At 43.5% G+C, this 24,753-nt stretch overlaps 1 long non-coding RNA gene across 2 annotated transcripts; it reads right to left on the minus strand.

The window, feature by feature from the left end:
- Window positions 1-11,623: 11,623 nt before the first annotated feature.
- Window positions 11,624-24,714, minus strand: LOC101750974. Of its 2 annotated transcripts, XR_005842832.2 has the most exons (6): window positions 24,683-24,714; window positions 22,368-24,205; window positions 20,323-20,948; window positions 19,470-19,541; window positions 18,128-18,318; window positions 11,624-12,608 (listed from the first exon to the last, which is right to left on the minus strand). It is a non-coding gene; the product is annotated as an uncharacterized LOC101750974 (long non-coding RNA). The 2 variants fall into 2 exon arrangements; XR_005842831.2 differs by having other exon boundaries at window positions 20,323-24,714.
- Window positions 24,715-24,753: the final 39 nt, after the last annotated feature.

The following is a 24,753-nucleotide window of genomic DNA, read 5'->3' on the forward strand; positions in this document are numbered from 1 at the left end:
AGGACAGAACTAGCTCCTTCTTTTCTAAGTCCACTGTGTGGATGATCTCATCACTGCTAAGGCACATATCTTCAGAGGATGCAAGAAGGAGATTGCTTCAAGGCATTTCCACCCATTTTCATGTGATAGCTAGGACTAGATTATTTGATCACTCAGTTAAACCCCCACCCTTTAGCACTGAAGTGTTTTGAGTCAAACATTTCTACAGACTTCTGGGGACTATTGGTAGCTGGAGAGTGTTGTAACAATTAGGCTGGAAATCACGGAAGACGATGAGTCGCTGCAACCAAATTAGCACTATAATGGGATGGGAGTAATTTCCTTGGATGCTCATAGGCAGAAGGAAATACTGTTGCAACTTTTAGACCTGGCAGTCAAGTAGCAGTAAGGATTGCACAGGAAGCTTGAGGCGGGGACGTGCAGCAGCAGTCTGCTTACAGAGATTCTGAAGGGAGCCATGTGGACACTTAAACTCATGGATTAACACAGTTTTAGTGCATGCTCCAAGAACTGATCAAGACCCAGAGCTTAGAAGTGCTGCTGGGAGGAGAGGGGTTTCCAGATGCAGAGTACAACCTTCTTATCCCAGGTTGTACAACCTAGCTAAGGCAGTGGTTTCTGTCTGCTAGAGAAAACAGGAAAATGAATGTTACTGGCTGCAGTTTGGATGTGTGGGGCTGGTGTAAATACCACACTTAGCCACACAAAGCCACAGAGTTACCACTCCATTTGCTCTCTAGGGATCAATGTTCTTTTGTTCTTAACAGGAGAGCAACTTTTCAAGAACAGTGGAAAGTCGAGGAGTGCTATAACAAGAACTGCTTGCCCAGCCATGATTCTGCAGTATGTAGCTCAGATTATTCTTGTTTCTGACTACTGTGGCTACAGAAGCTCCTGTAGCAACTAAAGGAAAGCATAAGTGACAGTGAGAAATTCTGTTGGTTTTTTTGTTGTTGTTTTGTTTTGTTTTGTTTTAATGCACTGAGCTACACTAAGGATATCCAGTTATTTAAATTGCTAGTCTTCATCCATTTGTGCAAGTGTGGTGATTTCACAGCTGCCCTACTGGATGGCTGCTTGAAGATATGGAGTGGTGCTGCATAGCTGGTGCAACATGCACCCTGCAGCATGAGGTGGACAGAGGGGTGCTGCTGTGGCCACTAGCTGCCTGCCACAGTGAGTGCTGCGGGCCTCAACCCTCAGACCTCACCCAGTTGCAGAAAAACCAGAATATCCCAAACTGGGAGAGACTCCTGGGTCCACGCAGGACCACTCAAAATCCAAACCGTGTCTGAGCATGGTGTCCAAAGGCTCTCTGAACTCCAGCAGCTTGGGGCCGTGCCCACTACCCTGGGCAGGCTGTTCCACGCCCACCCCCCTCTGGTGCAGACCCTGTCCCTAACCCCCAGCTGCCCCTCCCCTGACACAGCTCCATGCCGTTCCCTCGGGCCCTGTCGCTGTCACAGAGAGCCGAGCTCAGCGCTGCCCCTCCGCTCCCTGTGAGGAGCTGCAGCCGCCATCAGGCCTCCCCTCAGCCTGCCCTGCTCTGCGCTGAACAGACGTCAGCTGCTCCTCACACATCTTCCTTTTTGCATAGCCCCTCTTTGGTCCTTCTATAACTCTGTTATGTGGTGTGGATGAGGCCACCCTCGATCACCTGTGGTCTTAATAACAATGCAAAATACCGTGTCTCTTGGAGACAAGAGAGGGGAGAGTTCAATTATTTTCCTCATGGTGCGATTAATTTAAAGTATCTTTCACCTTCCCTCAGGGAGCCCTGGAACAGGCTGTGTAAGAACACGGAGATGTATCTGAAACTCAGGCCTCACATTCATGTCCATCTGCATGCAGCCACATTACTGCATCAGACAATAATGAAAATACTAAACACTTTGATGTTTCTTGGTCTCTGCTGTTTCTTTTTTTTGCTCCCAGAAGTAATACTGGTTTCTATGAAAAAAGTTTTCCGTACGTGTTTTTCATCTCCATTTCTAGTCATTGTATCTGAAATGTGGCTTGAATAACATCTCTGAAATAAAAACTTTCCCCAACAGAGAAATATAACTCTTGGGAGCAGTTTTCTGCTCATACAAGCCACTAATAAAGACTGCCTCCAGCTATTACTTTGAGTGGTAAGTGAGGTAATATGCAAATTGTTTTTGTCAAAATCTGATATAAGTACCTCCTTCAATCCACCATCAATCTGGAGTCACTAGTCCTTGCAATGCATCTTTGCATGGGAACTGTGCAGCAGCTGCAGCTCCTGCATGCCTCTGTTAGGGGTAGAAGTGGATGAGGACTGCCTGCCCTAGCAGGCACTGAGAGACCCATTGATCTGCATGTGCTCAGTATAATTGAAGCATGAGGTTATTCCTACACCTGAGCAGGCCAACAATGGCTTGCCTATACCATTTCAGCCCTGCTGCTAGCATCCACCAGGCTATGTTTGCTTCCACCAGAGCTGCTGTTTGCTTAAATATTTCATTTTCTAGCTTAGAAGAACTGACCCACAGGCCCAGTGTCTATTCTATCCAAGGGTTTACCGTACTCTACCTATCCTTTTCTTATCTGCCTACAACTCCATGTGTCAATCCAGCTGAGCCGAACTTCAAAAAGTAAAGTATGCAAACAGTACTGATGACAATTTTGAAAAGCTGTGAGATTGATTGCAGGTGAGGTCTTTCAGTTTCAACAACAAGCTGTTTTCATTTTCTTTCTGCAAATTTCAGTTTCAAAAAATCTGCAAAGACATTTGCCTCTTTAAACCTAAGGAATGTAACAAAGTCTAGAAAGTTTATAGTTTAAGAGATGGAGTTATACAACAAAACATGACTTTAAAGATTGGGCTGGAATTGGTCATTGGAAACATTACCCAGGAGTACTTTCTATATCTCCAAGGACAAGCCTAATTTCTGTCTCCTCTGCTTGGTAAAAATATGTTCCCTGCCTTCACCCAGCAAAAGCATGTCTGTGTTGGGCTACTGCTAAATCAATAGATTAACCAGAAGGCACTTGCATCTCCTCACTGCCATGGTTATGGTTTTTGTCTCTGAGTCACTGCCAGCACTTAACAGTGCTTCCCAATATTGGCAAGTTCCAGCTGAAGACATGTTATTTCTGCTCTACAAACAAGATCTCCATTAGCCCTGACAACAAGAGTGATCTCTGGATGTGCTCTGTTTCCATTGAGCAAGGCGTGGTGGTTGGTTATTAAACTGCCTTTCCCACTTTGTTTTCATCTGACACATGCTTAATCCTCATAAGGATGTCCTTCTTCCTGTTGGTGTTTGAATCAATCAAACTGTTGATGAGGGATGTTGACAGACACCACTCAGCAGCAGTAAAAATGGCTTTGAAGACACAGTAGAGCAGAGCTAGGCTTGGGCTGGACAAATCCTCTCCTTCCACTCCCCAGCAGCAGCCAGCAGCATCTTCCTCACACCCCTGCCTGGCCATGGGACTGTCGTGAGCATCCTGTGGAGAGGCAAGAGCTGTGGTGTAGAGTGTGGTGTGAGGGAGTACCCTCTGTCACCCGGGTTATTTCTTTGAGGAGTAGCAATGGAAGTACAATAGGATATATATATATATGTATATAAATTTATTTATATTTAATATTAAATAAATAAATAAGGAAATAAGGAAATTTGTAAAATTAGTGGCTTCTCTGTCTTCCAGATGGTTAAGTATTGAAATTTTTGATCAAAGGTGCAGTGTTCAGATGCTGAGGACTGAAATGAGAGCCTAGGGTCACAAAAAGGTTAGTGTTCTTGCAAGAGGAATAGATTTCACAGGCTTTACCTGTATCACAAATACCTGCAGTCTTTCCTTTCAGCTTAGTCGATCAGGGCACCAAACTTCAGGAACTATTTCAAATTCAAGAAGCCAGATAATGCTCCTCCTAACCTCTGCTGCCTGAGGCTTCTCTGTGATGACTGGAGCCAAGCAAATAAAACCTTCCGGACAGCAGGAATGCAATAATAATTAAGTGTCGAAATAGCCAGACTAGAAAGCATGTTGATGGAACTCACCTTTATGAAACATCTGTACTGCTTTCTGTAGGGAGGAGAGGTGGTTTGGTATGTCATCAGGAAGCAGAGACAAACTGCTCTTCTTCCCATTCCGCATTATTTTTCAGCCGAAAAAGACCTGGGGGTACTGGTGGACATGAGCCAGCAATGTGCCCTCGCAGCCCAGAAATCCTGGGATTCATCAGAGGAAGTGTGCCCAGCAGGTTTAGAGATCCTGCTCCTCTGCTCTGCACTGGTGATGCCTCACCTGGAGTACTGCATCCAGATGTGGAGTCCTCAGTACAGGAGAGATGTAGACCTGTTGGAGTGCATCCAGAGGGGAGCCATAAGAACGATGCACAGCATGGAACCTCTCGTATGAGGACAGGCTGAGATAGCTGGGGCTGTTCAGCTGCGAGAAGGCTGCAAGGTGACCTGATCAGGGCCTTTCAGTACCTAAAGGGCAGCTACAGGAAAGAAGGGGACAGGTTCTTTAGCAGGATCTGACAGGCATCCTGCTCCACCTCACCTGAGCTTTCCTGCAGACACACTGCAGATGTTGGTGGGAAGCCGTAAACAACACCATGTTTTTCAGCAGCCAGCCTAGGCATGTGTTTGGGGGAGAGAGACAGGAGCAGGTGCTCTGCTGGGTCACTGCCACAGTTTCAATCCACAGTCCACGCTTTTCAGTCAGGAGACTGCTGGCAACCAACCAGCAGATTTGTCCAAGGCCAGTGCCTTGTGTTTGCTGGGCAGTTTATGCATGGGTGAGCGTATGTTTGTAACCATACTAAGGACAGCCAATGGGGTTAGGTGCCCCATTGCAGCAACACCTGTGTTTCCAATTTGTTTTTAATTCTTTTTACATTTATTCTCATTCAGGATACTTTTGCAGCAACAGGGAGAGATAAACAGAGTGTTTGTGCATGCAGATAGGCAAAATTACTGACAGGCTGTCTGAACCCATGCACCGTCTGGCATGGAGGAGATGTTGACCAGGTTCCTGCATAGCTTAGGCCAGTGCTCCAGTCTCAGCACTGTAAGGTTTCGGAGTGTTTTTGCCTAAGTACCCTAAGCAAGGCAAAAGCTGCCTTGTGCTGAGGGTGAGGTCCTGTCCCGTCCATCTTCCGCTGCAGTCCCACCCATTTAGCTTGTACCAGGCCCCATGTGAAGGGGGCTGGCCTGTGGCCTGTGGCCTGGTTTGCCAGAAGCCAAGGGGCTGTCAGCAAGGACAGGGCCAGGTGGCCTCTTTTCAGCAGTAATGGTGGTCCAAATCAAGCTAAGCTCCTTGGGAAAACACCCATAAGCAGTTTCCATTCTGCCTCAAATTAAAATTTTATTCACATCATCAACAAAACTGGAACAGCCCCATAAGGATTGCTCTTCAATATTTGTTTTAGCTAGAAAAATTTTCACAGGCCACAAGGTCAGATGTTAGTGGCCCTTGGCAGAGAAGATGCATAAGAAACCTCACCGTCACCCAGAGCACTTTTCTGCCTCCTTGTAGGATCAGTGCAGGGCACACTGCAGTCCTATAGCAACAGCATGGCTGTATAGACATGGTTCAGAACTGTCTTTGCTCAAAGGGGTGGGCTTCAGATGCTGTATCACAGGTAGGAGGGGGCTAACTGGTGGCACAGCTGGAGACACATAAGGCAAAGAAGAAATATGGTGCTACTTTCTCACAAACATTTCTGAATAGAATTAGTCTGCCAATCATCTGACCCCTGTCTCTTTCATTATACCCATCAGCTATACTTAGTCTGTTCTCATCTGGGTTTGTTGCTTTCCTTTCAGTCAGAAAAGAAGAAAAATAAATGATTTTATAGATATGCAGCAGCCATTCAACTGCTGCTTCTTAAACATACATGATGAGCAAATTTAATTAAAAATCAAAGTATTTCTGGACAGTGAGTCTCAATTTTCCGCTTCTTACACACCAGTATCACCACTAGGTTTCTGACCTAAGTCTAGATCACTGTGCCTGGAACAGCATTAATTTTAAATAAAAACATTTAAGTGAATCAGAAAGCTCTTTGTCTAGTATTTTGATAAACCCCAATGAATTCAAAGGATGTTCTCTGTTCCTGCTTTTGAAGTCAAGTGTTCATTTATTGTCCCCTTTTTTTACCGAGGGTGGCCAGACTGCCCTACAGTGGCTGATACACAGCACAGGCTGTCCCAGCATTTTCCTTCTCCAGGAGACCACCCAAAGAGCCAGGGCAAACGACACCTTGCTGCTCAGTGCTAGGTACTTTATAACATGAGTCAGAGTGGGTTTTTCCCAGGTATTGTAGCTGAGTACTGAATTCCAGGCAGTGTCAGAGGTAAGCCATTACCACAGGTGACGGAGAGCTTTTTTCTGAGTGGTCCAAATTGACTCCCTAAAGAAGTTGCATTATCTTTCCTTTTACTGTTCAGAACAGGCTTGAGGCATGACACTCTCTGCAGAGGCGCTGTTTGTACTCTTCATATTGAGGCAGCCACACTGCATGTGGAGGGGAGGTGATGTACTACTTCTGGAGTCTCTGTGTCTCTAGATAGTTAGTATGTAAACTAATGGGGAGTACACAGAGAAGACTGTAGTTCTATTCATCCTTAGGTTTTATCTTTTATTTGCTCCATTGTGCATGGAAAACAAAAGAGTATAGCTTTTGGCATATTATTGTAGTATAGCTTTTGGAGTCTGTACTTGCCAAATATTTTCCTCTTCCCTTCTAAAGCAAATATAACATCAGAATAAATGAGAAGCACTGGGCTGTGCTGTGGGATGAAGAAAATGTTGAGCTTCACAATGCCTTCTTTAATTCTGTCTTTAATAGTCAGACCAGTTAGCCTCAGGGTACTCAACCCCCTGAACTGGAAGACAGTGATGGAGAGCAGAATAAACCCCTCACATTTCAGGAGGAAACAGTTAGTAACCTTCTATTCCGCCTGGACTGTCATAAGTCCATGAAGCCGGATGGGATTCACTTAATACCAAGGGCGCTGGCAAAAGTGATTCCTGACCTGCTTTCCACCATTTGTCAGCAACTGGAGATTTGTCAGTGTGATGCCCGTCTACAAGAAGAGTCAGGAGGATTTTGAGTCAGGAAGATCTACATACCTATCAGCCTGACCTCAGTTTTGGGGAAGGTCGTGGAGCAGATCATACTGAGTGTGATCACACAGCATGTGCAGGACAACTGTGGGACCAGGCCTAATCAGTGTGGGCTCATGAAAAGTAGGTCCTGCTTGACTGACCTGATCTCCTTCAATGACAGCAGACCTTTCTAGTGGGTGAAGGAAAGGCTAGAGACACAGTCTACCTAGACTTTCATAAAGCTTGTGACTCTGTCTCCCGCAGCATTCTCCTGGCAAGTTGGTAGTCCGTGGCTTACACAGGTGTGTACTCTTTGCTGTATGGCCAGGCCCAGAGAGTTAAATCCAGCTGGCAACCGATCACCAGTGGTATTCCTTACAGGTCATTACTGGGGCCAGCCCTGCTTAATGTCTCTATTGATGATTTGGATGAGAGGATTGAGTGCACCATCAGTAAGTTTGCAGATGACATCAAGTTGGGAGGAACTGTTGAACTGCCTGAAGATGGAAAAGCTCTTCAGAGTGATCCAGATAGGCTGGATTTATGGGCCAATAGTATGATAAACCAAGTGCCATGTCCTTCACTTCTGTCACAACAACCCTGTGCAACACTACAAGCTTGGAGCAGAGGGGCTGGAAAGCTGCACAGAGGAAAAGGATCTGAGGGTATTAGTTGACAGCTGGCTGAACATGAGCCAGCATTGTGCCCAGGTGGCCAAGAAGGCCAATGGCATCCGAGGTTGTATCAGAAATAGTATCGTCAGAAAGACTAGGGAGGTGATCATCTCCCTGTACTGAGCGCTGGTGAGGCCACAACTTGAGTATTAGGCCCCTCACTACAAGAAAGACATTGAGGCCCTGGAGTGTGTACAGAGAAGGACAGCAAAGCTGTGAACAGTCTTAAGCAAATTCTTATGGGGAGTGGCTGAGAGAACTGGAATTGTCTACTCTGGAGAGCAGAAGACTCAGGGGAGACCTTATTCCTTTCTACAACTCCCTGAAGGAGGTGAGAGTCAGCTTCTTCTCCCAGATAGCAGCGATGGAACAAGAGCGAATGGCCTCAAATTGTGCCAGAGGAGGTTCAGACTGGATGTTAGGAAAAATTTCTTCTCAGAAAGTATGATGAAGCATTAGAACAGGCTGCCCAGGGAGGTTGTGGAGTCACCATCCCTGGAGGTGTTCAAGAAATGTGTGGATGTGGCACTGAGCGACATGGGTAGCAGGCATGGTACTGATGCGTCAGCACTTGGACTAGATGGTCTTAGTGGTCTTTTCCAACCTTTATGATCTATGATTCTATGAAAAGCCATTCAGTTTGGTACAGATATGGGAGATTTTATTGCTTCAGCTGTGTATAACACACTTTCACATCCATTTCCAAAGTGCTGAGGTACAATCTTTACATTTCCAGTGGTAAAAAAAAAACATCACTGGCTGAGATACACTGTGTGTTGGAAGACGGAAGGTGATCTTCCTTATCTGATATGGAAATGAAAAAGAAACAAAAATTTCTACAAGAGAAGAAGTCAGGTGAGAAGGGAAAAATGCTGGCAAGTAGGCTCCCCACAGCAAACAGTTCCCGGATGTTTGGACAGGCTGTGTGTGATCAAACTACTTTTCTTCTCTCTTTTTTTTCTTTTTTTTTTTTTCACCTAAGTGTTTAAGGGTGTTTTGTTTGAACTGTTCAAAAACTAGCTCCAGTGGCCAAGTACAGGAAAAAAACAGCAAAAGAACACGTGTAGGGCTAAGCTGAGGAGTCACTCAACAAGGGTGTGTGAAGATTTCTTACTGCACTTCGAAGTATTTTAAACACTTGTAGGAAAAAAAGGTTAATACTCTTGAAGACTGAATGCAGAAATGCTTATGTCAATATTTTTTGCTTCCCGGAGGAAACAGTCTGTAGATGCTTCCTCTCTCGATCTCATTTTTACCAGTCATTTTCACCATCAAGACATTTAGTGGCCTTAGTGCAGGACGGGGAGCGAGGGCCTCCGCAGCTCTGCAGCTCCTCTGGCCTGAGGGCTCCAGGCTGTGTTTCTGTAAACCTCTGCAAAGATACTGCAGAGTTGTCTGCAGTGTTCTGGCTGCCCCAGATTTGTTCCACTCTCAGCCCCCCTGGCTGCCCACCAGAGGCTGATGTGCTCCTGGGAGCAGACACCCAAGCTGTCCCAGGGCAGCACTGACCTGGCAGCAGCCCTGTCCCCTCTCAGCTGCATCAGTTTGCTTATCAGCAGTGTGGGGGAAATAACGTGCTTTCCAGCATTTGTTGATGTGAAGAGGCTGCTGATGGGCACCCACAGCCCGCAGACAGTGACAGACACTGTAGCCAGTAGCCCAACAGTCACAGATAAGAACGCCCAGCCCTGTCTGTCACACAGGAGAAGCAAGAGATGCTGCAAGGGGTTTTCTGAGGGCATCCAGTAGCCCTCGTGTGGTGCAATGCATACCGGGTAAAAGTTCTTTTAATTGCTATTACCACAGAAAAGAGAGGAGATGCTGCAAGGAGATGAGATAGTGAGAGGCATAGCAGCAGTGTGGACACCTCTCCATCAGTCATGAGCAGCTGCACCCCGTGGGCAGGGGTGCTTCTGCTGCCTCCCACACTAAGTTCATAGCAGTACTACAGCCACCAATGCTTGTCTTCTCGTTTCCAACTGTTAGAAGAGTATTCGCTGCAGCTTCTGTCCTATAAGCCATCCAGACTAAAACTGCAGGTGCTGCACTTTAGTATGAATCATCACATAAATATCACCACAGTCACTGCTCGTCACAAACAGGCTTGTTTCAAAACGCCTCTTGCAACACTCGTCCTTTCTTTGGCTGCTTTACAGCCAGCCCTTCCTTGACTACACTGGGTGCATTTGACTCTGTAAGATGAGAGGGACTGTCTGGGTTTGTCCCTGCCACCCTGGAGGCACAGTGTGTTCAGTTCACCTATGGAAATAGGTGAGGGACCTCTCATCTGGCCATTTCATGGGACAAACAAATGTAGTGATTTCACAAGGTGAGACTTTTCGCAACACAACCACATACCTATTACATCCTATTTCCTGCATGGCCAGTGTGTGGTGTGTCCTGGTGACACAGGGGGAGAAGGCCAGAGGCACCAAATGCACTGCTGCGTGGGCTGCAGCCTCTGCCCTGGGACATGGTCCTGCAACTGCTGAAACGCAGAGTGCAGCATGCCTCAGCCCCTCTCCCCCCCCTTATGTAGCAGCATGGAGGGCACTGCAGCACAAGCTCTGTGGCTCAGCAGGAGGGACCCATCTCTCATCACTGCACTCCTTTGCAATATTGTGCCTTCAGGTTATCTGTCAACCAGAGTAAGAATCTGGTAAACAGAAGTACAAATCAAAAAAGCATGCTGTGAATTATTTAATGGGAACCCAAGTTACAGGCAAAGTTTGTTTAATCACCTTAGCTGCAAGCCACATTTCTCATGTGCTGCCACACTAGCAGGGCCCCTACTCAACATACCTGCACATCTCTATAAATGCTTGGCTTAACAGGAATGTGTCTAAAAGCTCTTTGTCTTTCAAAGAGAACTCTGGCTCCTGCAACTATCCATGCCAGTAGGTGTGAATTCACCCATTTCTACTCAGCCCCAGTAGAGGAGAATCACCTCCCACTGTTTTATGGCTTGTACTGTACTTTCAGTTACCTTCTCCATACAGATAGCTGAGCTTTTCTGACAGGATAATCAACCTGAGAAGAGTAGCACAAATTTTCAGGAATGTTGCCAGCACTCAGCAGTGGAAATGCTTTATTTAATCAAAGAAGGAAAAAAACCCGTTTATTCCAGTCTGAGGAAACTCAGAAAAAAAAAAAAAAGTTCTTCAGGTGACAACAGAAAACTCTAGAGACACTGTAGAAGAAAGTACGTAAGGAAAGGCTCAACAACAATTTTAAAAATATATAGATGGAGCCTTGTGCCACTGTGCACAAGCAGCACCACCATCGAATCGCCTAATTCAAGCCCTCAATTTGGACCTTTTGGATAGTGGTTGCACTGAACTATGAAGTATTGCTGCAACACCTGTGCAGATGAGTACAAAACATAATGATCCTTACATTCTGCAGAGACCATATCACCTGCAAAAACTGCTGCATGGGTTTAGTGGCAGCATTGAGGCAAAAGGAGCAGTTCTTCTCAGCAGTCTCATTGGGCCTCCATAACATACAATGTGCTTACAAAACCTTATAAAATTGCTAGTGTCTCAAGTTCAGTGCATCCATAACAGAAACGTCAAGTTACTCTCCATTTAGTCCTCTGGAAAATACTGTCTTAATTTATATACTGTTCAAAACATAATTTCTCCAGTAAGGCTACAGGTATGTGCCCATAACTTGACTGTTATCATTTGTCATTTTATAGTCTTCAAAAAATTAATGCCACAGAGTTGAAAAAAATGGAGATACCATGTTAAGAGTGGGTAAAAGACTTAGTTTTATCAGCTGTTTCCTAAATAAAAAGGACTTACTGTGACCCCTCTGAAGCAGGTATGTTAGGTGTTAAGTTCTTGACCTTGCAAACATTTAAATACATATATATGGTTTATTGATTTGAGTGAGCTTGCAGAATTACAGGAAATTACCTCTGTGGATAACCTTACAGGGCATGGCTTGTCACTCCCTTCAGAGCTGGAACGGCTGAAGGTTCTTGTCAAATGTTTTAGAAGTGGCATCTACAGAAAGTGCCCTGTTTTTAAAACCTATATTAAATAAGGCATTCCTCATCCAATATGTTGCACTTCTGTGTTGATCATTTCAGTCTAACTACTCTTCAAAGATGTTTGATTTTTTAAAAAAAAGCAACTGATATCATTATCTCAATCGGTTTCTGCTACTGATGGGAAGTAATTGTCACATCATACCTGGCAGTCACAGGGTGCTCAGTCTTTACAGTGATTTCACATACCCCAGAAGACTTCAAGTAGTCAAAACCAGACAAACACAAAAGCATAACTCAGGCTGCCTTTTCCTCCCCACAGACTACCTGCTTGCACAGGAAAGGATTGCTCTTCCTAGCCAATATATTCTGGTTTCTTTATAGAAGATGTTCCAGTTGGATTATGTCTTTCTTGTTCTTCCTAGCTAGAAGTCTGTCTGCAGTAGTGGTAATATGTAGCTATAGACAGAGTCTTGTACAAGTAATTGAGAAAACCAGCTATGAAGTCTGCTGGACAACATGGATGAAAGAAGAACATGATTCTGTATAATGAGAGATGGCAGGGCAGATCTGAACAGTTCTCATCATCTTTGGGCCTCTCTTTTGTCTCCGTTCCTACCTAGAATATCATAATCCTTTGTTTCCTATATGTCTTCCCATCCCCATTGGGCAAGTGGAAGTTGTGCCATGTAGTCCGGAGCTGCACATGCTGGAATGGTGATTGATTGCATCTGCCAAGCACTGTCTTGTGAGAGCTCTCTGCCTGGCTTCCACTCAGAGAAGGCTCTCTCTTGGTTTCTTCTCACTTTCAGAGCAAGTTGGAGATCTCTTCTCCTGGCCAATCTGCTCAGCTGCAGGAGGAAGGAAATAGACACACAGATGATGTGAGTTCCTAGGTCTCATATTTTTAGGAGAACAAGATTAAGAACAACAGAAAGTGTTGGTGATCTGATTAAAGGGAGCATGAGCAAGGCAAGCATGAATCTTACCATTTATTTTGCACTGGCTACCTATCAAACTCATGCTGCTGCTCTTTGAGCTCAGTCTGTCATCCAAAATCCAGAAAGAAAACTCTCTATCTCCAACGTAGTGTTAGGAGCTGGCATTCCTTTATTGCTCATTATATGTACTGGGCAACTTGATGAAACAAGTACATGCTCTCAGAGTTCAAGTTCTACATTTAAATGGTTAAGACATACATATGCGGTACACTGGCATACATATTCATTCTTTTCCAAGAATTCATTAGTATACGCTAGTGTCCCTCTGGGTATGCACAGTTGCATCTAAGGTGGTCCTATGACCACTTACTTTTTTCCCCATTCTTCCATCATCAGCTTAATCACAGAGACTTTTGGCTGAATTCTAGCTGTTTTTTTCCTCAATTTGGCAAACTTCCATTGCTTGTTAGGCCATAATGAGCAATTTCCAAAACAATATATGTGAAATCCAGGGAAAAAGTCCTTCCACCCGTGGACGCAAAGACAAAAGTAATCTATTATGACTCCAGTGCTTCTTGTGAAGCAAAATCGTTGAGAAAACACAAGGCTGTTCATACACCAAACAAACTTGAAATGGAAAGTTTTAGAACTAGCACTCATTGATTCCTTTTTTTACACTAATATATTGGCCCTTAAAATAATGTACTGATCCCTATTGCTAAACAAACCAGCCTATATCAAGCCTGCATATGGATGCAAAAAGCTGTGTGTTTTGCTGTGATTCACATGAAACTGAGTATTTTCTTGTCCCTCCAAAACAGGAAAATGGAAAAGCTAGCTGTGCTGAATTTCTGCTTGCATTCTCTGTTTGTAAAAAGTCCTTGCTTTGTGGTACACTTTCTTTCAACTCAGTGAGAAAAATACTTGTGCTAGTAACTTCAAAACTGTTTGGGTAAGGTGAGGTAACCAGAAAGAGGGATGAGCAATTAAAGCATGGAAAGCAGCAAAGAACAGGCAAGCAAGATATGCGTGAACACAACTGCAAGTACAAAACTGACAATGAAGACAATGTTGTCCAGGGACTTGAGGGCAAAACCTTACTGGAAAAAAGAAAGTCTCATCTATTAAGAGCCAACCAAGTCTGTCTATCTGCAGTCTTAGCAGGAAAAAGAAAACACTGCACCCTGCACGTAGGTTTATATGAATGTATCTTTGCCATACCCTGTGAGGGCATGGACCCAATGTCTTCCACACCCTCTACTTTAGGAGACCAGAAGTTCAGGCAAGAGCTCAATAGACCTGGACATTTCAGTTCTGCTGCTTCCTCCTCCTCCAGGGTCTGTACTGAATTCAGGATGCAGAACTACATCTGGGCTCGTGAATTATGAACTGAGCTGAGGAACTCTTGTAATGTTTCCAGTGTTTTGCATGAAACAGTTCCAAGCCTTCTTCAAAGAGGGTACTAACATTTTATCTTTAAAAAAATAGAAAATCAGTTTGAGAATGGGCATTCATCTCTAAAATTTAGGCAACACTATGATTATATATATGCCAATTCTGCAGTCCAAACAATTTGTCTTTAACACTACAGCTAGCCTTAGGTAGGAAAACGTGAAGAAAAGTGTCTTAACAGTTGCCTGGAGATCTGATAGACACATCAGACCCAGGTTATTTTCAGCATTGACCTCCCACTGCTCCACAGGATTTACTTAACAAAGCATCATTAGTTAACAGTCATGGAAGAAAAAGGCATTCAGTCAACGCGAAACATTTGGTCATGATGTCATTATAGTGAGGTATTTTATTATCTGCATTTTATTTTGTTCTGATTAACTTCAATGAAGTTTTACCTGAAAACACAATGTGTACATTAATTTACCTGAAAACACAATGTGTACAAGGTAGCTGTTCCCCTCTGCTTCTCTAAAAGCAGAGACACTGCAAGGCCAATGCTCAGCAAAACCCAGCTTCACCATGAGTAGTCTTGCTGATAAAGGAGAGGGGAGAAAGGAGAAAACCCCAGAAAATCTGGGGAGAAGGAAGGGGAAAATCTTTCTTTTGCTCATTTTTGTTTTGTAGGTATTGAGACATAAAAAAGCAGCACAAAAGAACTGTGAAGCAAGCTGATAGGAGGAAGAAGAAACCCCATATACTTTGCTTCAGCCAGCTGCTTCTGGCACCACTGCCATTGCTTGCCTTTATTTTCACCCCTCAGCCCAAGTTTTGCGATGCACAATATTTGCCATGTCAGGCAAGGCTGCAGCAAGACCACTGGTAGGAGAAGGGATGTGCTGAGGAAGCAGGCTGATGCAGACCTGGGCTGGTATGCTCGACAGGGACAGTCCAGCAGGTGCGCAGCCTCCCATATGGAAACCTAGGGCCTGCTGCAGCCTGTGGCCTGCAGGTGTGTGTCCCTCAGCAGAGGTAGTGTCCTTCACAAAGGACACCAAGCAAAAGAGCAAAAAACAGCAAACACAGAATGTTAGCTAACCACCTGAGCCTAGACTACCTCAACTAGTTTTTAAAGACAGTCTGTGTGGTGGGCTTGAAGTAGCTACATTTAAGTTGATTAACATTTTCAGTCCCCTTCATACAATGCAGGCAACTGAAGGCATGAATACCAGACACTGGGCATCTCGTGCCCATTTATAGTGCTACCAAGTGCTGAAGGAAATGTAGGCTAGTCTCGGGTAGATTTTGCCACCCCTATTAATTATTAGAAATCAACCAAGTCTAATCCTGGTATTTGGGTAAAGAACTTAGTAGGTTTAGTTACAATTGTTTTGAGGTGTGGAAATTTCAATACTATTTTGGAGGAACATTTTAGTGTAAATTATCTTCAGTATACTAAGGGCAGAACACTGTTATAATGTGTTTTTACACTAACGGCTTACCTTATTTTCTAGTAATTTTCATACACATTCTGTGAGTGGTTTAGGACAGTGCAAATTCAGCGCATGGAAAAAAATGCAAAGCAGTGCTTGTACATAACATGAGTTATGTATGCACTATTTCATGAAACAATTATTGTTCATGCCTAAAAACCAAACCAAAACAAAAATGAACAAGCAAACAAAACCTTATTCAACAAACACTGTTCTTGCTTAGAAAAAAAAGAATAATTAAAAAACGATTTCTGCATCTGCACTGATATTTTACCACTATATGTATATATGTTGCCAATTTCAAAATCTCCTGAAACAGTCCGGAAAAGTCAAGTGTTTGGAGAGGAGACAATGCTTTATTTCTGTGCAGGGCACCAGGTGGTTAATCTCCACAACTCAAGTGTGCCTGAGTCATTGCACTATTTGATCTGTATTCATCTGCTATTCATCTGCTATTTATAATCCAAAAGTTCTCATTACATATCTATCTAATACATAAGATACATCTATCTATTACATATTCATTAGATTACCGCAGTTACAAGACTACACAAACATATTCTAATCTTCTGCGCTTACGTGGGGTTCTTCAGTGGTCATTTGGAGAGATGTTCACCCTCTCATTTTGTCCATGTGTTGGCACAGGTTTTCTAAGGACACCCAGTTTTCACCTAATTTTTACTAATTGGTTACTTTTCTTTGGATTTGAGCCCCCATTTAGAGGATGTTGCTCTTGTTATACAAACATTGTAGTTAGGAATTTATCGCAGATAAGCAATACATCTGGAAGTTGTATTAATTAGAAAAAATGATGGCTCTTCAAGGACATTTCTCTAATTGACTTGTGTAGAATAACGTCTGGAAATCATAAACAGCAAAAATGGGTAATTATTAATTTTCTGACATGACATACAATAAAAATGGTCACAAAATTTGACTTTATAGGCAAATCTGGATTTTAACTTGTTTGGTAGTTTGTTAGCTCTTTCCTTCCTGACTCGCTCATCTAAGAGTTTGAGGATTGAGTTTTTGTGGTCAGGCTGTGCACGCATCCACTTATAGATCTGAGTGCCAGGGCTAAGTGCCAATGTCGGCAGCAGAGGAAACCCCTGAGCAGAGAGGTGGTGGCTGGAGTAGCCAGGCAAACTAATCCCTGTGGTTCGGAGAGGACACACTTCCCCCCTCCACTTCTGTGACCCCACAGCATGGCTTTGTCAATTGAAGTAGCCCAGGCTGGTCTCACTCGCACAGATCTTGTGTTTTGAACAGTTGTTTGCTGAATCAAATCCAAAATCCTTAACAAAAGCTAAACAGGCAATGGCCAGCACTGTGTTTGGATTGCACTGTGTGCTCAGCTGTCTGCCCGGCATGCTAATGGGAAGTGTTTGGAGCTCTGTCAGGGGAAGGGGGGCAGGAGCCACCTCAGGCACATGGTATCGGGAAAATCCTCTTACCAGTGATGGTCAAAGGTTGGACTTTTGCATTAAATCAAGGCTATTGTAGGTAATGAGTTTATTGCAAGTCAGAGTATAAAGCAGCCTACTTGGCTAATACTTGAGGCCCTGGCTTCCAGAAATGCTGCCTGGGGAGCAAGACATTTACTAGTAAAAGATGCCGGCACATGAGTAGTGAAATGCATATTTGAGCAAGCTCAAATTTTAGACAGAGATAACCCTCTGCTATCCCACCCATCTAGGACTGGACAACTAAGCATCAGGAGACTGCTTTCTTTGAGAGAAAAGGAAGACTGGTGGTGGGCATGAGATTTGACTGCATGAATACTGCGTCAGCCACTCACTGTTCTCCTCTGCAAGCCTAGGAGTAATGTCTAGAAAACTCCCTGTGAACGTTTCCATAAGGAGCAAGAGGAAATTGCACAATCTAATGGCTGCTCATGAGACAAGTTGGAGGAGCAGCAATTCAGTTCTCTGCTCTGTGAAGGCTATGCAATTGCCTTGTCATCGAGTCATCAAGGACATTACTTGTTTAATGCTGATCACTAACTAAACTATTTTAAAACTCTTTCAGCTTCGTCCCACATCCAGATGAATGTCCCTTCACGCGCACTCACTTCCAGAACCTCTGTGGGAACCAGCACAGACTTCCCTTTCCTCCAGCTGTACTGTCCTGAAGTTTCAGAGTGTACATTTAGTATGCGCCACTGGCTAAGGGTGCATCAAAGATAGAGAGGAAGGAGGAGATTCTGCTCCATTGATACTGAGGAGATTCCAATCAAACAGATCTTTGGTGACCATAAAGGTCCTGCAAAAGACCTGGTGTAGTGTGCTGGGGGCACAATGATTAAAGAACGTTTACAAGAATGGTGATTAAAATATCTGAAATGATTACATCAATTTGGCAGCAGTTACCAGCATCCTGGTGTACAATGGGCTGAGCTTGCTTCAGCAGGACCTCAGAGACAGGCATGGCAATGCATATTGCACTCATTTATACTGCATCTGTTTGCAAACGCAAAATGAGCTAACATTTGCATGCATTTTTATTAGCCTAAGAGTGAGAAAAAGGAACACAATTATTATTTACCGTGCCTCTGTGAAGAGCCTTCAGTGAAAAATCTATGGGTCATTCATTTTACTTCACTGCCACCAACAGTAGCACTGCTTCATTTTTCCCCTCAGTCTTCCCATTTGTCATGGGGGAATAGAAGCAATTGTGAGTCACCTTTGTTCTTACCCAAAAAGCACGTGAACTTGCTTCTTTTTCCTCTTAGCTGACTGTAAGGAAAACAGAGCTTAAATCAGTATTGATTGTTTCAGTTGCCTCTCTCCTTTTCTGCAAGTAGCTTTTATTTAACCTTCCCTCATATGATCTGTTAATGAAGTCCAGCCTGTAACTTTTAAGTTTAAAAATAATTTCTCACATTGCTCGCAGTCTCTAACCTTACGAGAAATGCTTTCCAACATGACAACTTGCCATTTAGACAGCCCTGCTTGGAGAACAGCAGGAGACAGACAAGCAGATTTTCTTTCATCCCCTGCAACTGTTTGCAACATCTTGCTGAAGCACAAACATTGCATTCAGGGACTTAAAGGTTTATACCTCTCTGAACTTTATTACTACTTCCTTTTCAAAACAGAAACTTTGGCCCTTTATTTCTTTAAATTCAAATGGATATGAAGCACCCCCCCTCAAGCCCTCTTGGAATTCTCTTAGAATGCCTTCACTGTGATCTCTAGAGTAAGGATGGATAGTAAAAAAAATCAGTCATAGTAAGAGGACTAAGGAATATAGCTAATCGACACTTGCAGCTTCAGGTGCGTTAAGTCTACACAGTGGTTAAAGCTTCGAGAGCTGACTTCACATATGATTCAGTATCTTAAAAAAACAAAACAAAACAAAAAAACAGGTTAAAGAAAAAACTCATCTTTTTACGCACATACAAATGTAACTTCGAGACAAAAACCTCACTGGAAATTAACATTGGGGCATTTGAGAAAATCCAATCTTGAAAAAGCAGTGATAATAGATCTCCCCCCTCCTTCTTGCAAGGCAAGCAACCCCTTTCATCATTCCCCAATTCCTGTGACCACGTGAGATATTGAGATGTAAATTGAAGCCACCTTTGCCTTGTGGGCCATCAGGGAAACTGGAATGCAGTTTTATCTGTTGCTTTTCATCTCCTCCGAGATCACAAGACCTCTAAAAACAAAAAGTTGCTTCAGAAGGGCTGTGTTGCTGCTCCCCAGCCATCCCCAAGGTGGTCAGAAAGCCAACAGAACCCTGTCTGTGTTCCCTTGATGCAGAATCTGCTTTCTAACCTACTAACGATACAACTGACTTCACTATGGGTGCTCCAGCTGAAGCACCCTTTGAATCTGATTTCTTACTAAGGAGAAACCAAAACAGAGATTAAGTGGGTACTTACAAATGTTTTTAATGTTGAAGGATCATTATAAACTCCAAAGTCACCTGAGTTCTTTGGTGAGGAATGCCCTGTCTTGGGGAGAAAGGAATTATTATGGAGCTGCAAGAATGAAAATTGTTCTGAGTTTTTGGTATTCTTTATCACTCATGTTCAAATTAAGTGATGTAAAAAAAAAAAAAATACCTACAGTTTCTAAAACATTACTGAAACCAGCATTAAACATACATATTAAAGTAAGCAGTATTTCTTAAGGTAACACAGATACACCTGTTCCACAACAGTTTTTTCAAATCCTCCCAACTCTCTGAAACAATCATTTTGGAAACCTACTGCACTTGTTTTCTTAAGAACCTTTACTGTAAAATACAAGTACAGCTTGATTATGTTGCTGAAAAGAAACTTGACCTATTCTTTTAATGTTCAGTTTTCATACAGACAAATGCGTCTCTGGCATATTTTACACATAAGCCATGCACTGGTATCTAAAATTAGTACAGTGCTCTCTGAAATGTCTGTGTGCTTTTTTTAAAAAAATTGAATCAATGTTAGACAGCGAAAGCTTGCAGTGAAATATTCTAGTTTGCATTTGAGGGTGGGTAACCAAATTTAACATAGAGAGATTTCACCAGGTTTAAATAAACACATTTACAACTGTAGTTTTTAATTAAACTAATTCAGCTTAGTGTAATCCAGGAGTTAACCTCTTGAATTTGGTCTATATATTAAACCATACACACATAAACAAACCTCTGTGTTTGTCCAAATGCAGTGCCCTTTCTTTCCTGTTGGAAGAAATGGTATCCAAACAAACCACTCATCTTCACTTCACTAAGGAGCATGGCACATAAGTTACCTTGAGATAGCTGGTCCATGGACCTTCTTTAGTGCACATCCTTGCCACAGAGAAGCATGACATAGCTTATATTTTCACGTTGAATAGATGTTTCAGACACATTGTCAACCTGCTGCAGCTTTGCAAGTCAGCTACCTTTGCAGAAGAGTTTTGCTTTTTTGATCTTTTTCCAGCAGACACAGGTAAGCCCATTCCTCTTTGCATTTGCACCAACATAATGAAGACAAAAATGGACGTCAAAGAAGAAAACAAATTTCAGAAATTCTGATTTCAAATAACCAAAGTAACAAATGGTGAGGGCTGTGCTTCATGCCTGGGATGTGCAGTGGCAGATGAATTTCATGTTGAAGTTTCCCTGGAGATTAGTGCTGAGTTCAAACCTTCAACTATAAAGTCAGCACACCACTATGCAAGTTCTTGTGCCTATTGAGAAATACACAGCTTCTGTCATCTGGTGACTTGTGGAAGCTGAAAGCAGTTTTGGAGCTGTCGCAACGGGAACGTGACCAGTTAAGGTGTTGTTCTTGACTCTTAGAAGAATGACAGGTCTTTGCTGAAATAGTTGGAATTTTGCATACATAGAGTTCCTCAAAAGCTGTTATTCTTGAAATAATTTGGAAAGTTACCTTCCAGAAAAGAGAGAGATAAATTAATAGGCAACAGGGGTTGTCATCCTTCAGAGTTTTGATTTCTATGTTACTGAAGAAAGTACTGTGACTACTGTGAATAACACAGCTATCTATAGACTGGCATTGCTTGGCTTTGTCTGAGGCTGAAGGAGGTTCTGGCTTTCACCCTTTCTGCCAGTGTGAAAGGAGCACTTTGTGCAGAAGATACTAGTCCCCGCAGGGGTGTTCTCAAAAGAACAAAGACTGCTGTGGCTGGTGTGACTGCAGTTGGACATCAAAAGGTAGAAGCATTTGATGAAAAAAGATCTCTAGCTATATCTGCCCACTCATTATCTCTAAGCACTTCTACTGGCCCAATGTTCACTTGACCAGAACACATCTGCACTGCAGTTTGGTGTGTGAACACATCTTGGTGTATAGAAGGGAGCAACAGGAACAGTGCTGTGACAGCTCTGTCTATGGCCTAGGAGCAGCACTGGAAATAAAACTATATATTAGCTGTATAATAAGGCATATTTAGCTTGATTTAGGCTGTCAACAGCCTCTGCAGTGTGGCTGGTGGTCTTCACATTGACAACTCTCGAACAGGAGTTATTTGCACAGGAGCCAGAGACACAGGAGTCCTAGGCCAGCTTCCCATCACAGGTTTCTAAATGGCATTCTTTTGATGGCCAAGTTGTGATCATAGCCATTGCCAGGCTGATTTCCCTTCCATCTGCTTTCTGCACCTGGGCTTCCAGGCTTCCTGTGTGTTTGCTTCTCATCGAGGGCAAAGAGACAGACTTGGGACCTCAAGATTCATCTAGTGAGAAGCCACAGTGGAGTAACTGTGTGGCTGGGTTCAATAAATGGTTTAGGCAGGATGACTTGGTCAGTACTGAAAGCGAAGAGAGAGTATTTTCACCTATGTACAGCAATGAAGTTAAGGGCAGAGTTGAGAGAAGCAGAAAGGAATCTAGTTTTTGAAGAAAAAAAAATTGGAGAAAGTAGCTGAACAACCTACAAAAATACCTGGGAAACTGATATGTCCACATAGAAGTAATGATTCAGAGCAAGTTGAAATCTAGTGTGCTGAAGGTGAAAGCATTTCTGTTACGTTCAAGAATTTCCAGAAACTCTCTGATGTTATTTGCTCTATAAGGTAGTTAAAGAAACCTGTAATGTGAGCTTAGCTTCTGAGTGAAAATGGCATCTGGCATTTTTGTGTGTTGTGAACATGCACTAAGAGTACTCACAAAAAGAGGGAGTACAGTAGATATACACTTCGTGATCCCATACTGGCTGGTGACATGGTAACCTCCCTGAGGCAGGACGTAGTGTTATCTAGGTAAGCTTTGGTTTGTCTTGGTGTATCCCAGTGCGCATCACAGCACACAGGTGATTCATGGTGCAAGACTGTCTGTAATTCTGACTTACCTCCTGTTGTGCCAGCTAAACATCTTGCCCTTCTAAAAAAGCAGTCCTTGTCCACAGTTGAACACAGTGGAAACTTATACATAGCTTTTCAATGCTCAGTTGGTATCAGATGCAGTTGCAGAAACAAAGACATAGGACTGAAAAGGTCTCACTGCACAGGACATATCAGCAAAGAGCTGTGAAGTAAAAACTTCTCAAATTCCACAACTCACTATGATCCTCCCATCCCCAAAACCCCACAAAACCCCATAAGTTACACAAACTATGAAATCATCTCACTATCATGAATCATTTGCACATAAATTAGTTATGTAGCAAAGTTTCAATTTGGAAAAATACAAATGCATATTCTTACTCAGTGTATATATTTTAAATTCTCCTTACAAATAAGGAAATAGAACATTTTCCCTAGGAAAGGCCGGTCTTTGATAACAATAACAACTGCTGTTTGGCAATTAAAAATACAAACAGTAAATGTTTAGTTGAATAGAAAGCACAAGGATATTGAGGTTTTTGAATGTCTATATACTTAATATATTTTGAGCAAATGCACACTGTTGCAGTTTATGTCATCTATTTTTCTTCCTTCAAAAAAATTGCTTCTATGGTGGCTATATGGTCAGCTTGCTACTAGCTGTAACAAACCACAGAAATTTAGGGCAAAACATAAACTTCAGAACTCTTAGTCATAGAGACCTCCTGAAATTTGATAATACATCTTTGCAAAGCAACTATTGAAAATGATGAGAAAGTAATTACTAAAAATCATGATGTCTTCAGTATGCATTTGCTGCATTCCAACTCAGAGGAAATCCTTTCTATATTTCTTTCACAAAGACCTCATGTTTTCGTACTCAAAGTGGCATGCCTGCATGCATAAAGCCATCCTGACAGCCGTGAGTGTTTGTATACAGCCTCTGACTTAAGTAAGCAGCTCAGCTTTAAAATGTCTTGTTTTCTCACAGGTTTTGCAAGGTAAGTTTATTACTGTTGGTGTATCTACACTTCGCGGCTCTCTCTCTCTCTCTCTCTGTGTGCGTGTGTAATGAGTACTTTGAAATCACAAGACAACCTCTTCAGCTTCTCAATGTGTATGTGGCTTAGTGAAGTTTCCTCCAGCCAAACACTGTTCCCATGATAATCTGGTTAAGGAAATATGTTTTGTTTGTCCTTGTATGTTGTGACACATTTTGTGTCTTAAGACATCAAAAAAGGGAGAAACACCTATCATGTGATTTCTGCCTTTTCTCTGTTGTGCAACAGTTCACAAGCCCTGCATTTTACTCCATGTTTGTAAGGGAAAGCAATCAGAAATGCTGTCTTTACAAGAGTTTACAGAGGAGCCTCGCATAGCTCCTACAGTTGTTCTACTTCTAGAGGCAAACACCCTGTTAAAAACCAAAGCCTGTCTGCTCCCTCACTAAGTCCACACGCAAATAGTTTAATACCTCACTTCTGCCCCAACTCTCAGTGTCACAAACTGCTTTTCAGGAGACACTACTAGGTGCTATCTCTATGACCGCTAGTCATTACGTGGTGAAATACCTGATTCTTACTAAATCAGGTCCAGAGGCAAGAAAAAAGCAAAGAGTTTTCACACATTAAATTGTGTGTGTGGGGAGGGCGGGGGGGGGGAGGGAGAAGGACTTTCTTTGAAGTGCTTCTCTGACTAGTGTAATTGCAACTGCTGCAGCACACCTGGGTGTGAGTGAGATGCTCCTCTCATGTGCCTGGCATCAGATCAGGAACAAAACTGTGCTCTACAGCAAGCGTACAGAAACCTCCAGCCAGCAGCAGCAGCGTTCCCAGGCTGGAACTGGCCACACCAAGGCCGGCACCTGTCCGGACAGAAACAAAGCAGAAGGGAAGAGCCAGTGAAGTCACATGCCCTGGTCTCTGCCCCAGCACGCGTGGCTCCCAGGCTGCCCATCAGCTTGATCTGATCAAGAGCCATCAGAGGGGCTTCACTTGTGTTTCTGCGGGTTCAAACAACAACCCTTTCTTCCTTTCCTTTCAGATTTGTTGCCTTATGCTCTGCCAATTACGAGTTTTACACTGAAGTCCCAACAGTTTAATATTCCACCACTCTCGCTTGCCAGCACCTCCATATTGCAACACAAACACTGCCTAAAATAACAGCCGGGGCACTGCGGGACCCCCAGGGCGGGCAATTCCCACCGAGACGGACAGCCTTGCTTCAGTGCCCGAGCGGCGGACACATCGCTTCCGCGAGCACCGCCCGCACCCCCGCGGCCCGACCCCGCCTGACCGCAGCCGCCGACAACATTCGGAGGGCCCCTAGCGCAAACCACAACCTGGGCCGCAGCCCTGTCCCCAGCGGGAGGGCGGAGTGAGTCCCGGCGCTGCCGCCAATCGGCGCGGTGGG

This window comes from Gallus gallus, chromosome Z (genome assembly GCF_016699485.2).
Source record: "Gallus gallus isolate bGalGal1 chromosome Z, bGalGal1.mat.broiler.GRCg7b, whole genome shotgun sequence".
NCBI lineage: Eukaryota > Metazoa > Chordata > Aves > Galliformes > Phasianidae > Gallus > Gallus gallus.